Below are 6,220 nucleotides of genomic sequence, written 5' to 3'. Positions count from 1 at the left end.
CCGCAGCCGGAAGCACCGCAGCCTGCAGGGCCGGCGGTCGAAGCTCCCCTCCAGGGGAGATGGTAAGTCCATGCCGCACCCGCGGTAGAAGACGGCCGCGGGCCGGCGGTGGAAGCTTTTTCTTCCCCCCGGGTCCTCCACGAGGGATCCCGGGCTGTAGATGCCATACCAGTTGGAGTTCTGCAGACCGCGGCTTCAGGCTGCCGGCTGCTGCGGGCCAGCGTAACGGAGCGCTCCCCTCCAGCGAGCCCCAGTGAGGTCTCACCCGCTCCACGCCGAGAGTCCACGCTGCGCCCGCCGCTGAAGCCCCGGGCGCGTCTCCGGGAAAGTCCGCGCCGATCCTCGATGTTAGGCCACGGGGGAGGCGACCTGGAAAAAGTCGCCTCTCCATGGAGGAGGCGACCGAAGCGGTTTCCCCCTTACCCCCCCACACCACCCCCCACACATAATACACAAAGAAACATTAAAAACAGACTTTTAAACATACTAAAAAAAGAAAAAAAGTTGGGAAAAAACGGACACGCTGCCGACAGGCTGCTGCAGTGCAGCGCCCCCTTCCATGGAATGCCAAAGAGAGGGAAGCGGGTGATCCCGGAGGGGAAGATGATGATACGTAAGAAGACTGACGAGGATAAAATAGATCGTAAGACACCGGGAAAAGGACGATTAGTGTGATTGGACAATTAGAGTTTGGCCGTATGGGGGGAGTTTAAAAATGGGAAGAGGTAACTAAATTAGAAGAAGGAGACCCCAATTGCGATGCCCCCTATATGATGTGTAAGAAGGAACTGCAGATGCTGGTTTAAACCAAAGGTAGACACAAAAAGCTGGAGTAACTCAGCGGGACAGGTAGCATCCATGGATCGAAGGAATGGGTGACATTTTGGGTCGAGACCCTTCTTCAGACTGCTCTGCTGGAGAGAGTAAATGGGGAAATAAAAGCTACTTTGGCTAAAGTATGCCAGCAAAAAAGGTTGTTGTGGCCAGACGACATGCCCATAGTAATGTATGCCCTTAGAAATCAGAAAAATAGAAACATGGGCCTAACACCCCACGAGATATTGATGAGTTGACCTATGACAACAGGAAAACCAGCCCCCAATGACTCCTGAAAAAGTAGCCCTGATTTGGAACGATGAAAACTCCTTACGATATGCTCAAGCCATGTGTGAAACAGCTAACAAAATCTATGAGGAAGTGAAGCAGGCACAGGTCTCTCCAACGGAAGGAAATATGGACCCGTTTAAACCAGGAGCTCAGGTTTATGTGCGAGCAATGAACAAAGATTCTTTCTCTCCTCGGTGGAAAGGACTTTGCAAAAAACACAAACAGCAATAAAAGTAAAAGAGAAACCTGATTGGATACACGCCACCAGATGTAAACTGCATCACTCAGACAAAGAACAGTCACATTTTGAAAAAGATAACGTTAGATAAGAAGTCAAAATGAAGACATATTGTTTGCTGCTAACTATTCTTGTAGCATGAAATGCTCCCGGATATACTAGATATGTATGGAATCGTAGAGGACATGAGGGTGAAGTGAGGCATCTAGATAATAATGAGCAATAAGGAGAAGGTATAAGAAGCTTGAGAATGCAACGGACCCACAGATATAAAGGAATCTTTAATAGGGCAATCAACGGGCAGGAAGAATATAACATGCCTTGAGATAGGAAACCCTGCCACTTTAGTATGAGATGCCTGGCTGAACCATAGAGATGGCCTTGTAGGAACCGAAGGTAAAATAGAAAAAGAATGAAGAAACAGAAAAGCAGCAAGGTGCAGAAGGAGATGTGTAGGTAGAAACGGACAAGCGAGGGATGAAAGAGTTGCATGTATATGGCTTATAAAGCCACTGAGAAAGCCGGCAAGAAAAATATGTTGGGTTTGTGCCCAAGTCCCCAGCCATGCGAAAGGAGGTATCCCTCTGCGAGCTACTGGGCTCGAGGTTGCTGAATGGTTAATTAGACGGAACCATTCGGGAGACCCCAGCATCACCTCTGACGTAAGTGAATGGTCCTCAGCAGAGTATGATTTGTCTACGTTTAAGGTCTCCGTTTTTCTTTTAAGTCAATTTTCTTAAGTCAATAAACCTATGTCCTCTGGTTCTTGATTCCCCTACTCTGATTAAGAGACACTGTGCACCTACCGGTCTATTACTCTCACGATTTTAGACAGCTCTATAAAGATCACCCCTTATCCTCCTGTGCTCCAAGGAATAGAGACCCAGCCTACTCAACCTCTCCTTAAATCAATGTGTTTGACTTTTACCCTTGTACTGCATGAAATTATACATTCAGTTAATCTTATGTCAGAACTTTTATACATTTACTATGATGGAAAAATTTCCAGTAAAATTAAATAACTGGGAAGAGAAAATTTCTAATAGGATGGGAATGGTGATATAATTGTAACAGCATCTGAAACTGGACAAATTTTCAACTTCACATTTTTCTTTCAGCAGTCTAATTTTTTTTAAAGCAGACTGTCAAAATAATGGTTCATAATTACCTGAAGATAGAAATATAATAGTAAGATTAAACGAGAACTTACCAGTTTGAAGTTTGATCTTGATTTTATGAGGAGTTACGATGAGCGATTACGTGAAGAAGGGCCATCCGTCTGCGTGCACGTCAATCTTCAAAGCAGCGGTGTTAAATCACAGATAAAAAAGAAGACCTGAGAATAGTACGATTGTGAAAAACTTGAACTTCCATATGACCTTGATAGTATGAGGGTGGGAGTGGTGGGCACGTAATCGCTCATCGTAACTCCTCATAAAATCAAGATCAAACTTCAAACTGGTAAGTTTTCGTTTAATCTTACTATTTTACTTCGGAGTCACGTGAGTGACTATGTGAAGATTTCAAAGCTCTGTGATTTTACGCCGGTTACGAATCCAGGCGTCACACACTGAATGGATTGACCATGGATGCGTGTAATCATTAAAGCATTCAGACATTACGTAGTTAAGTAAAGAAACTGATGCTTTAAATGAAAGAAAAGTTTAAAAAAAAAGTTACCCCTCCCAACCTTGGGGGGGGGGGGGGGGGGGGGGGAACTAAGGGACAGAACTTAAAATGGTACGTGCAAACACCCCCAGTCCGGTTATAGGTTTGTTATAAAACCGGTGGACCGTTATTTCATTTGTCCATCCTGCAACCACTAGGATGTCGTCAAGGGGCACGTCCATAGCTCTTGCTGCCGACGTAGATGCAGCCCTGGTGGAGTGAGATTTAACCATATAAATGGTTTACTCCTGCTACCGCCATTACCTCTTTTGACCATCTGGAGATGGTTTGAGTTGACACCTTTTGGTGTGGTTTTTTTTGTTTTTATTTGGCTGATGAGGACCGATTGTTCTGTGCCTCTGAGATTCTCCGTAACTCTCAGATAGTGGTGTTAGTATGTTACCACCCACACAACCGTTGGTCCTCTGGATATGCCAAGAACTGGATCTTCATCCCTGGCATTCCTGGCCTGCTCTGTTTATCAGGTTCCTGATTAGGAATGTTATGTTGTTCATATTGGTGGTCATGTAGTCCAACCGTAGCTTTTGCAGTGTCTGGACTCTTTGTCAGCATACCACCTTCAGGGTTAGTTATAGGCGGTCCCCACTGTCAAAGTAGGGCTTGTACCACGCTCACATCCCATGTGTCAGTGTACCTTGGCCTTGGAGGTCTTAAATTGTAAATTCCCTTCATGAATTTTGTTGTAAAGGGGTGCGTTCCTATCGAACTGTGCCCTGCTTCCGGCATCAGATTGGAGGAGAGTGCGCCTCTGGCACTATAGATGCACTATAACTTTGTTTATAGTTATAGTACAGTTGATAGGAACTCCAAGACATCCGTTATCCGAACTGTGTTGTATTTGTTCGGACAGTCCTATGCCTTGAAATGGCCTCCTCAGAATCTGCAGACCAACAAGTTATACGTTCATGTAGTGGATGATTGCTCCCTGTAACTGGGTTCACTAGGAGGTCCCTGCTCTTGGGTACAGCCATTACTGGCTGGACTATAATTCCCAAAATTTTTGGGGACCAGGCTTGAGTAGGCCAATCTGGCACTACCAATATGCCTGTGGCATAGTCTTTTTTTTTTTTTTTTTAATTATTTTTATATAGCACATTTTTAGTCAACTTGCATTGACCCCAAAGTGCTTCACATAATTACATCCACACACACAGGCAAAGGTGGGTGAAGTGTCTTGCCCAAGGACACACACAGGCAAAGGTGGGTGAAGTGTCTTGCCCAAGGACACAACGACAGTATGCACTCCAAGCGGGATTCGAACCAGCTACCTTCCGGTTGCCAGCCGAACACTTAGCCCATTGTGCCATCTTGCTTGATTTTTGTCAAGCATCGGTTTGTGAGACAAATTGGCGGAAAGCATACATAAACATTCCTCCCCAATTGACGGAGAAAGCATCCACTGCCTTGCTCCTGGATCCAGCTCGTAGGACACATATCTGGGTAACTAATGGTTAGTCTAGATGCAAACGGATCAACATCTGGTATGCCAAATCGTGTAGTTATTTTGTTAAATACTGTCTGATTCAACATCCATTCTGTGTTGTTATTAAACATTCGTGATCCAGCATCTGTCACCGTGTTATATCTACCTCGTAGATTTCCCAAATATTCCTCTCGATACACCAGTGCCAAATGAGGTTCGACAATCTGTCGTAAGATACAGATTTTACACCACCCTTGTTAATGGATATATGCCACCGCAGTGGTGTTATCAATCTGAATTTGAACAAGCACCAGTTGCATATCGCTACAGAGAACCTTGAGTCCATATTGTGCCCCCAACAATTCTGGGTAATTGATTCCATGTGTTGGGGAATTACAGACTCCTGCTCATTCCATCTGCCCCCACAGCTTTAGACTGTGTTTGTGGCTCCCCATCCTTAGCCGCTTGCATAGGTCTGAAGAACCCCCGATGGCTTTCGAGCAAAATTTCCCTGAGCTGTCTCCCATTCGTTATCCACCATAGTTATTCAACAATGGCCTCTGTTGGCAATCCATAGTTTTCCAATTCGGCCTGCATATAATCTGAGTGTTCATTCCTTTGCTTGCTGTAAGTTCTGGTAATGCAAAGGCCCGTACTGCTGGGAATGCAGCTACTATTTGCCAATTACACTCGCTGTTTGCCTGATAGATGGCTAGAATTTGACTATCAGGTCATTGCAGGCTTAATTAATATTGTCGTTTGCCCCTAGGCAAAGTCGCCAACATATTTACTGTTTTTGATAGTAAATTCTAGGTAATCAATTACCCTTGTAGGTGTCAATTTTGATTTAACTGGATGGATGAGGTAACCAATTCTTTCAAACAGGGTTTTGGTTTGCTTGACTGATGCTTCTGCCAATTCTTGGTGACTCCAAAATGAAAATGTCCTCCAAATATGCCATTACTATGTGGTTTTGAGACCTTTGTAAGCCCAGAATTGGTTTCCGTAGTTTTGTCAATAGTCTAGGAGCTGATGTCAACCCATTTGGCAGATCCATACCATCCAGTTAAACTTCAAATATCTCCTGTTCTTAGTGAATAGACACCGAATAGTATGCATCTTTGAGGTCAATGCATGCCATGTGACCATTCTATAGGAAGCTCCTATAAAACAGTAGTTAAACCGTAACAAAATTACTGTTTCTAAAAGTCTATACTGCACAAATGAGTTACACCTGGATGAAGTGACATCCTCCATCTGTCACATGTCCTGAATGGCAATCCTGCCCAAAAATACTGGGCCTGCCTCGAAGACAATTCCAGTCCGAGTTCCAAGTCTGCTTGGAACCTGTGTATGTTGTGCAGTAAAATTATCACGTTATTATCTGTTTTTAAAAACCCTGTTCTGAAATTTCTTGTTATTGTCATTTTGAACAAGAACACAAGAGTAAATTACCAACATGTAACTGCTCCACAATCCCTTGTTTCAGTAAACCCAGACCCACCTACCTCCATGGCTACCGGTGGTCTTGTGGTAAGCCCAAAGGCCCCTGATGCGGATTCCTTTCCTCTCCTTGATTGGGAGTAGGACTGGTAAGGAGTGTGGATTCCATGTTTCTCCCGACCTCTGCTTGGGTCTGGTCTGAAACTTCATCATACTGAGCCTGCCTTGTAGGACAATTTGGCCATTATTTTGAGTCTGCCTTGAAAGACGACTCTGATCATATTTCCGTGCCCAGCTTTCAAGCTACCACCGGATTCAAT

This window comes from Amblyraja radiata, chromosome 18 (assembly GCF_010909765.2).
Source record: "Amblyraja radiata isolate CabotCenter1 chromosome 18, sAmbRad1.1.pri, whole genome shotgun sequence".
Lineage (NCBI taxonomy): Eukaryota > Metazoa > Chordata > Chondrichthyes > Rajiformes > Rajidae > Amblyraja > Amblyraja radiata.
Note: the sequence above shows the minus strand (reverse complement) of the source record.